General features: G+C 42.1%; 1 pseudogene; it reads right to left on the bottom strand.

Moving 5' to 3' along the window:
• LOC102856232 overlaps positions 1 to 1,393 on the bottom strand; it is a 5,205-nt pseudogene extending 3,812 nt beyond the window's left edge.
• Positions 1,394 to 10,312: the final 8,919 nt, after the last annotated feature.

A 10,312-nucleotide genomic window follows, 5' to 3' on the forward strand; every position in this document is an offset into this window, starting at 1 on the left:
GAGGAGGAGGAGGAGGAAGAGAAAAACTTATCAACAACATGTGTTATACGGATGACACAACTTTCCTTGCTAAAAATGAGGAGGTCTTGAAAAACTTGCTGCAAAAGACCAAGGACTATAGCCTTCAGTATGGATTTGACCTCAACATTCAGACAACAAAAATCCTTACCATGGGGCCAAGAGGCAACATCATGACAGGTGGAGAAAAAAAAAATAATAGAAATTGTAAATTATTTCATCTTAACTAGATAGACAATCAACAACATTGTTATCAGCAGTCAGGATTTCAAAAGGCATGTTGCATTGGAAAAGTAGGCAATCAGGAATCTCTCCAAAAGCCTAAAGAGCAAGGATACCAGTTTAAAGACTATGGTGTGCCTGAACCAAGCCATAGTCTTTTTTTGTTACTTGCTATGCTTGGAAGCAAGAGTGGCATTCACTTATTAAACAATATGCCTCTGGAAACTCTATTAAACATGATAAATTACCATAGTTATAGAAAGGCTTCAGGCATTTTGTTCATAGGGTCTCTATAAGTCATGCTAGACTCGACGGCAATCAACAACAACAAATGTATCTGACATACTTTGAGCATGTTGTAAGAAAGAACCAATCCTTGGAGAGGGACCTCATGCTTGGGAGGGTGGAGGGACAGTGCAAGAGAGGAAGACCCTCGATGAGATGGAGTGATTCAGTGATTGGGGTGATTAGGGTGACTAGGGTAGGTATGTCAGAGACAGTAAGGTTGGCACAGGATAGAGCGGGTTTCATGGCTATTGTACATAGGGCCACTATGAGTCGCAAGTGACTTGACAGCATCTAACAACATGCATCTGAGGGTTGGACAGTGAAAAATTGTAGAAGAAAAATCGATGCCTTTGAGTTGTGGTGCTGTAGTTGTTGTGTACCGTTGAGTTGGAATCGATCCATAGCTTACCCTCCAGCAAGTTTTCAAAGGCAGTAAATCACAAGGGTGCTAAATATCCTATAGACTAACAAGAAAACCAACATGTCTTGGAGAGAGTGAAGCCAGGATGTTTCTTAGAGGGAAGGATGCTGAAACTTCATCTCACATATTTTGGGCATCTTGTTAGGAGGGGCCAGTTCTTGAAGAAAGGCACCAGGCTTGAAAAAGTGAGGGGTTCACAATGGCAAGCAAGACCCACAATGAGATGGATTGACACAGTGACGGTAACAACGGGCTCTAGTGTGGCAGAGATGAGGAGGAGAGCACAGGATAAGGCAGAGCTTAGATCTGATTTTCTAAGGTTGCTGTGAGTCTCCTTGACTCTATGGCATCTAACAACGTCAACAACATGCCTCAGAACTGACTCATTGGCACCTAGGGATAATAACATACAGACATAAGCACACATACCTTGCACATAGTCATCCACGCATACACTGAATACACATGCCTCTATATCATCATAACCCTTTAACTATTTTAACCCTTTCTCTCTCTCAAGAAGGAGGTTTGGGGTTTTATCACTTGTACTGTCTCAAGCTATAGAAGTTAACTACTTATCCAGGACACACATGTCAGCAGTGAAACACAGCTTCTATCTCAGGTCTGTGTAACTGTGCAACTGTGCCATTTCCACTGTAGCATGTCAGTTGGAGAAGGAAGTGTTGGGGATTACTTGAAAGCCACAGGGGAGAAAGTTCTTGGAAAAAAGCACTTTGCTAGAATGAAAATGATCAATTCTTAGCCTTCCTTTCTTGAACTTATTGTTGTTAGCTGCATGTGTGTGCATCACCTCCAACTCATGGTGATTCATGTACAACAGAATGAAGTGCTGCCTGGCCTTATGCCATTGATTGATTGGTTGATTGATTATTGATTGATTGATTGATTGACTGAGAACTGCTGTGACCCGTACAGTTTTTATTGTGTGATTTTCAAAGTAGATCACCAAGACTTTCTCTCCAGCCGGCCTTGGTCTGGATGCTCCATTGAAACCTGTTCAGCATCATCTTCCTCATTCATTGCCATCAAGTCAGAAATGACTCCCAGCTGATCCTCCAGAAGGTTTTTCAGAGGCTGTCAATCACCCGGGAGGAGTTTCCCATCTTTCTCCTTTGCAGCAGCTGGTGGATTTGAACTGCCTGCCTTTGGGTTGTCTGTGCAACTCTTTACCTAAGGGGCAGCCAGAGACCCCATTGACAGATGAGTAGTAGCTGCACATGTGGTGCCTTGTCAGGTCTCTTGCAAGGAAGTTGAGATTTGAATCACCAGTGATCACTCCCCCACTCCTCACGTCTACTTACAGTATTGAAGGAAACAGATGATCTAATTCTGACATCAGTCTGAAAAGACCTCTTTGGTTACTTATTTTGAAAAGGCATATTTGTATCAGAAACAGTTCTGCCGTCTGTGCAATAAGTAATCTGTTTGCTGGTCTGTGTTAGATGCTGTGTCTACATGATGCCACACGGGAAGAAGCGTTAAAGATGCACTTAAACAAACAAGAATCTAGCAACATGATCCTAAACCTCCTGGTTTTTGGAAACATCTGGAAGTCTGACTTTGAGCAACATGGTCTGAGCCTCAATTGCTATTTTGCTTGGTGCTTGCCTTGTATGAATCACAAGAAAGCTAAAAATAAAGAGTAACTGAAGGCATAGGAATCCAATTCTAAGTAAAACCCAACCTTCCCCCACCATCAATTACAACAGGGATAGGGCTCCATGGACTTTGAGCCTGAGTTAAAACAACTGTGGAAGTCAGAGAGGTTGTGAAAATAAAGGTGAGAAGGGAAGCTGAGGTACAGTGAGGAGAAATAGATGTATCTAGCCCAGGAGAGCAGAAACTGGGGAGCAGTGAAGAATAGGAAGCCGAGAGCTTCGACCCAAGAAACAAAAACAGCAAAACCAGATTGGGATCAAATGTTAGAGGGGCGAATACCAGCGCAGAAGGACTGAGACCAGAATGCTCTTTGGGAGAAAGGGTGATGAGACTTTGCTTTGTCCCTTTGGACATGCCATCCAGAAAGACCAACTACTGGAAAAGGAAATCACATTGGGTAAAGTGGAAGGTTAGCAAAAGCGAGGAAATCCTCAATGATGTGGATTTACACAATGACCACAACAATGGTTTCAAATACACTAACTACTAAGCCGATGATGTAGAGTTGGGTAACATTTTGTTCTGTTGTCCTTAAAGCCAGCTGGAGTTAGAGCTCATTTAATAGAGGTGGAGGATGTGCCTGATTGGAGAAGGCGCTGTTCATTATTTACTGGAAGACTAGGGACTTAATTCTTCTCATTTTGGTCTAGAAACGAATACTTAGATGAAATGATGCTCTTATTTAAAAAAATGATGTTAATGCACAATAGAAAGAAATGGAAACAACAGGAGTACCTGCTAACAGATGAATGGGCTTACAGAAAATGATGTGTATTTACTATTCAATTATATTGTTGTTGTTGTTATGTACTGTCGTGTCAGAACTGATTGACAGCTGGTCCTCCAAAGGGTTTTCAGAAGACAGTAAATTGCACAGGAAGATATTGCCCAACTTTCTCCCTCAGAGCAACTAGTGGATTTGAACTGTGTGCCTTTGGTTTGGCAGCACAGCTCCTTACTAGGCCACCAGAGCTCTCTATTTACTTATGAAGAAAAATGAAACTCTCTGATAGATGCCAACCACAAGGATGAGCTTTAAAGACATTGTGCTAAGTGAAAATGCCAGACACAAAATGACGACTATTGTATGCTACCACTCATATTAAACATCTAAAATTGGCAAACCCATCTACTGCTGTTGCTGTTAGGTGCTGCTAGTCCACTGTGACTCTAAGTGACCTCAGGAACAACAGAGCCAAACTTTGCCCTATCCTGTATCATCCTGTAGACAAGATTAATTACTATCTGTAGATGGAGGGAAGAAGAAATGGGAAATTTTTTTAAAAATCATTATGTGCTGCCAAAGTAAAGGTTAAAAAAATGCATGGAAAAAAGAATAAACTAGAAGCACTATAACTGAAGTCATCATGGACAAAAAGGGAGAAAGATTTATTACACTTAAGGAAAAAAAAGATAAAGTTAGTAGAAAAATACATAATTTAAAAAAAAAAGAAAAAAATTGAGTATATGCTCATAGTCAGTTTCACACCTATCCTTTGTTTTTAAGTGAGAATAGGATATAAGTGGAGGACAGCAGGGGCGAGAAGGGAAAGGGCAGTGGACGTGTTGGTTCAATGTTTAAGCATTTGACCAAAAGGCTGAAGTTAAAATTCCCCAGTGCCCTCGTGGAAGGTAGAAGCTTTGCTGATCTGATCCCCATAAAGACTGCATCCAAGCCAAGCCTTATGGGCAGCTTCACTCTGTCCTGTAGGTTGGAGTCAACTCCACAGCACACCACACAATACCTCCACATTATCATCCTAACAACAGCCGCAACAGCAAACATCGTGGAGATCTCACATGTCAGGCCATGTGCTAGGTGCCTTCTCTGACTAAAGTTCATTTTCTTAATAAGCCCAGGAGGCAGGTATTCTTATTTCCATTTTACAGATGAGTAAACTGAGGCTGAAAGTGAGTGAAAACCTTGTCCCAAAGTAGAGTTCTCTCTCTGTATGATCTGTGCTCTAATGTTACTCTCATTGCAGTCTCTAGATTATGATTTCAAAGACCATATCTATTCAGAATAAAGCAGTCTTTCCAATAACAAAGAAACCTTGGTTTTGAACCTCACCTATGCTTCTTCTTAAATTATGACTTAGTTCTCTTAAACACAGGTCTGGGGTTTTACCCTCAGTAAAATAAGGATAGTGATGGTAATGGATGTCCAGGTGTGCCCAGAATGGAGCAGAGGCTGAAGAAATGTTGGCTTAATTAGCAAGCTGATCAGGGAATGGGGTCTCTGAGCACAGAGTTATGAGATTAAATCACTTTCCCAGGACAACCTGCCAAGAAAAGGCTGATCTAGGAACCAAACCCAGAACTTTTGATACAACGTCCAGCATCCTTTCTGCTGGAGTCTTAGCCTTCAGGTTGTTCATAACCCCGCTTTTGTGGCTTGCTTTCCCGAGATTGATGGCAGCTGCTATAGCCAGCAACCTCGGATGCAGGTGAGGTTCAGCTCCTTAAAAACATCTGGATGCTCTTTACAGTGGCTTTGAAAGGAAATTTTACCCATTCTGCTGGCACGTGCATACAACAGGTTTTGAAAAGTGCAATTCAGAACACTTCTGCTCCTGATTCCCCTTAACCAAGGACATGTGTTTGGCATGCTGTCTGGAGGTTCCATAGCATGTGCTGAACTGCAGGCTCTGTTGTTGAAATGATCGGGATTTAACTGATGAGAGCTGGCCCCAGTGTTACATGGAGGAATTTGTATCTATCTGTTATGATAGCTTGGGAAAGGCTGGAGAGAGAGCTTGCAAGAGAGAAAGGATTCAGAGTGAGAGAAACAGAATACAAGGTCCACTTTCTTCCAAAGAGTTTATAATCAGCTTGTTATGAGTCATTTCCAGCTTAAAGGAAGCCCATTTCCTGCATATTGGAATCCAGAAATGCCAGACTTACATAATATTGAGGAAAAAAGGCACTGTTTGCTACTCTCACCATTTCCTCCTCTTGTTTTGTCTTCTGAAGCCCCTGTCCCTGTCTTTTATTGGTGCAGTAAGGCTAGCCTTTCCCTACCTCCCTTCCCCTGGCATTAAGTCTTTTTCCTTTGTCTCATCCTCCTCCCACATGTGACGTATCTCAGTTTAGGATTAGAACAAAATAAAACTGAATGGGATTAATTCATACTACAGTGTGAGTGACTGATGGCCTTCCCATGGTACTTACTGTTTAAAACATCAGCATGTGGTACGTTGTAAAGATAGTTTCCATCAAGATCTGAAAGAATTTATCTCCACAAAAGCAGATAATAAAATTTCATTTAAAATCCCTATCTCAATATATATCTGTTATGAATTTAATTGTGTCCTCCCCAAATATCTATCAGTTTAGCTAAAGCTCTATTCTCAGTGGTTGGTAGTTGTTGTTATGTGCCATCGAATTGCTTGGACTCATAGCGATCCTATGTACAAGAGCCCTAAATGCAGGTCTATCCTGTGCCAACCTTGCTGTCTCAAACACACTCATTCCCATCACTCCACTCACAGAATCGATCCATCTGATCGAGGGTCTTCCTCTACTGTGCAGATGGGATGATATAATCTGGCAGCTATAAAATGATGTAATCACCCCTGCCCCCAGGATTGGATCTAATGTGATCATCTCCCATTTGTGAAGTTTTGTTAAGTGATGACCTTATGAGTTAATGAAGTGTGATTGTTGTTGTTGTGATGTGCCGTTGGGTCACCTGGCACCCATAGCAACCCTATGTACAGCAGTTCTGAACCCTGCTCTACCCCTATCACTCCAGTTACTGTAATAGTTCATCTCATCCAATGTCTTCCTCTCCTGTGTGGTCCCTTCACCCTTCCTAGCATAATGTCCTTCTGCAAGGACTGGTCTCTCCTGGCCATGTGCCCAAAGTATGTGAGACAGAGCTTCAAACTCCTAGCCTCTAAAGAGAAATTTGGTTTCACCCTCTCCAAGACAGAATTATTTGTTTTCTTAGCAGTCCATGGTATGTTCAAAACTCTTCACCAGAACCACAACTCAAAGGCATTGATTATTCTTCTGACATCTTAGTCATTGACCAGCTCTCTCATGCATAGAAAGTAATTTTGAAGGCCATGGCCTGGTTAGGTGCACCTTGGTCTCCAGACTGACTTCGTTACTTTTCAGTGTTCTGGAGAGGTCCCTGGCAGCAGATTTTCCCTGGCTGCTGGTTAGGTTATGTAAATGAGGACTAAGATATACTTGTCATGTTAATGAGGTAAGATCATCCTTGCACCACAGCCCTGATCTGATGTAAGAGGAGTTTCCTTGAGACATGTGCTGCAATGCTTTCTCTCTTATAAGAGAGAAAAGGAGAAAGAAATAGGCAGAAGAAGAGGAACTCAACTCACTCTCATTGCTATTGAGTCAGAGCTGACTCATAGTTGAATCTCCAGTGTGTTTTCAGAAACTGTAAAGCACGTGAGATGAAATTGCTCATCTTTCTCTCACAGAGAAGAAAGTGAATTCAAACTGCCTGCCTTTGGGTTAGCAGTGCAACTTCTTGCCTGCCACACCACAGAGGTCCCTAGGAACTTGACTAGAACCAAGAAAGAAGAGTTGGAAGCAGAGTTTATTCATTGGAAACAGGATCTCTGAGCTGAGAAACTCCTAGACCTAGGAGTATGATGCTGAGACGTAGAGAGAGCTCTAGCAGATGCAAGCCCATACATGTTGAATGGAGACAAGGACCTTTTTCCGGAGCAGCCAGAGAGAAAACTTTCCCCCAGAGCTAGTGTCCTGAACTTGGACATCTAGCCTCCTAATGCAGGGGGAAGATAAATTTCCATTTGTAAAATCCACCTATTTGTGGTATTTTAATTATAGCAACCTAGAGGGCTAAGACAGAGTTTGCCCTTTGACCCATATTTTTAAAAATTTTTTATTATTAATTTTAATGAAAATTTACAGAAACTTTGGATTTCCATTCATTCATTCATTCATTGTTGTCCTTTTCTCCCTTCCCACCCCTCCCCACGACCCATATTCTTTAAAAATACACACTGTGCATTGATTGCCTACTACATAACAAGTACTGTGCTATGCAGATAAACCATTAGTGTACAAGAAACAATCTATGTTCATATTATAGTAAAAGAGTCTACAGCTTCCTCTGGATGGCACATTTGTCACCTGGAAGCTTCCCTCCGCATAGCCTAGTCCAACAGTGGAGAAGGAGGAAGAGAAGAGTATGGAGGTGAGGCAAGAGGAGGAGGAAAGGGGTCAGAGTTCCAGCTTACCAGAGGTTCCTTCATTCCCTGCCTGCTCTGTCCCCGTTAGCTACCTCCCCCAGCAGCATACTGGCTGGCTTTAGTAACACAGCCTTGGAATATATATTAGGACAGGGTTATTTTATAATGTTAGAAATTTTTGTTAAAGTATCACATTTAGTGACAAAACCTTAACAGACAAGGATGGAAAATGGACTTCCCTGATGGCTTGTTTAAGGAGTTGTGCTGCCTACCCAAAGGCAGAAGGTTCAAATCCACCAGCTGCCCCAAAAAAAGATGGGTAATCTCTTCCCCTGCCATTTGCTGCCTCTGAAAACCTGCTGAAGGATCAACTATGAGTTGATTCTAACTTGATGGTAAATGACAAGGTCAACAATATAACATGAGGTGACCAGAAAGGTGATTATATTTGTTCCATTTACTCTTCCCCACCCCTATCCTCACAGACACATGGCAGAAATGAGGAGAGCTGGATTCTAGTTTACACTCTGTATTGCTTATAAGCTATGTGCCCTCAGACAAGCTACTTTGCATCTCTGAGATTGTTTCCTTTTCTGAAAAGCAAGGGGATTAGATTCTGCAATCTTGAGTCTCTTTAAAGTCAAATCATGTTCTCGTTCCAAGACTTCCAAAAGAAACACAAAACGCAGGTTGTCAGAGAAAAGGGCAGACTTCCATTTTCTGAGTAAAATGTTTCCTCTTGGACCAAGGAATGCCTACACATTAATTCCTAGAAATGCATAGAAAGTTCAAGCAACTAAAGAAGAGTAAATATCAGCAAAAAGTAACGCTAATCGTATATAGCACACTTTTTAGAGTATAGACTCAAATGAGGTAAACGCTTTCAGATCTACATGTGAAATCTCAAGTGCCAAGTGCATTTTAAATATTACCATTTATGTTTTGGATCATGTGTGTTTATTTTCAGGTAAAAATATGATGTGTCTCATCAGGCAATATTAACAGGTCTTCAAATGATCCATTTCCTCTTGCAACCTGAGATTGAGATTTAGTCTTAGGTGGCTGGAACAGAAAAAGGGAATCTTTGCACCAGACACTGCCCTGTTAGGGAGCGAAGAAAATACAGTTGTTTAGAAACAATTGGAAGTTCACTGGAAGCAGGTGGCTTTTCAGGGGAAAGGATGATCTTCTCCTGTGTGATTCACAACAGTACTTAGCTATGGGTCAATTCTGACTTGATAGCAAACAACGACAACATTTTCAGTGAAGTTTATAGGTACTAGGTCTCAGAGAAGGTCATTTGACAAGTAAAAAGCCAGCTAGTTTGGAGTCCAGTTTGGTAATACAGTGAAGAACGCTGCATTTTCCCTCCTCTCAAGCCGACTGTGGTCTTTGACTAATTTGTAACTGGCACTAACGTTTCTCCCTGGGTAAGGCAACCATCATTCAGGCCTCTGCTGACACTGTTTACACAGCACCAGAATTACTTTAGTGAGAATGATGTCCCCTCCTCCAGCCAAATGAATGTTGGTACCTGGTTATTTTAAAACGTCTCTGATTGGCTTTGGCAGTGGTTTCTCACAGGCATGATTTTCTTCTCACACATGAAGGAGCCCATGAAATGTTAATAGCTGGCGTCTTACACCCCACGTTCTTCCAGAGCTTAGGACAGCAACTGGCACCAAGATAGCACTTTATCAATTCAGTTTTGTGAGCAGGGCCTGTTACTGACAGGACATAAATGTTGTCACAGGAAACATGCCTCATGACTAAACTGTTTATAAACGTTACCACAAATACTCTTCTTACTCACATGTGATAGATAAAAATATCTCTTATTATTTTCTGTCTCCTAGACTGCTGAGCAGGAGTCGATGATGTCTTCCACCAGCTCAGAGCCTGGGCCAATCCTGCCTAATGTAGGATGTGTCCAGAAGTCTTGGCACAAATGACCATTGGAAGCCAGTATCTGAGAGTGCTGGCATGTTCTGGGATCTCTGGAGGTTAGACAGATGTGTCCTGTCTATTGTCTCCATCACCACCACCATCACCCCTGACCTTGTCCATCTGAACAGACGTCTGCCTCACTGTCTGTTCAATTCTTTGCTGATAGCAGTTCTGCCCCAAAGCCCAGCCTCCTGTCTGGGGCACCCCCTGCAGAACCACTGGCTGGTAAAAGCAAACATCTCTACCAGAGCTGAGGAGCTGTCATGACACGGGTAAATGTTCTGCCGTTAACCAAAAGGTGGGCAGTCCTAACTCACCAGTGACTCCAAGGAAGAAAAGATCTGCCACTTGGCTTCCTTAAAGATTATGGCCTTGGCAACTCTGTATTATAGTTCTTACTCTATCCTATTCCCTGGTGGGGATGGTTCTCCAGCTCAGCAGCTCTCTCCATATCTATTCAATCTGCACTGAACTTTAAGGACTACAACCTTTAATATGAATTACATTTCAACATCAAGAAGACAAAAATCCTCACCACTGGACCACTGGA

The sequence above is a fragment of the Elephantulus edwardii genome, unplaced genomic scaffold, assembly GCF_000299155.1.
Source record: "Elephantulus edwardii isolate Elephantulus edwardi_28Jun2011 unplaced genomic scaffold, EleEdw1.0 scaffold00141, whole genome shotgun sequence".
Classification (NCBI taxonomy): Eukaryota; Metazoa; Chordata; class Mammalia; order Macroscelidea; family Macroscelididae; genus Elephantulus; species Elephantulus edwardii.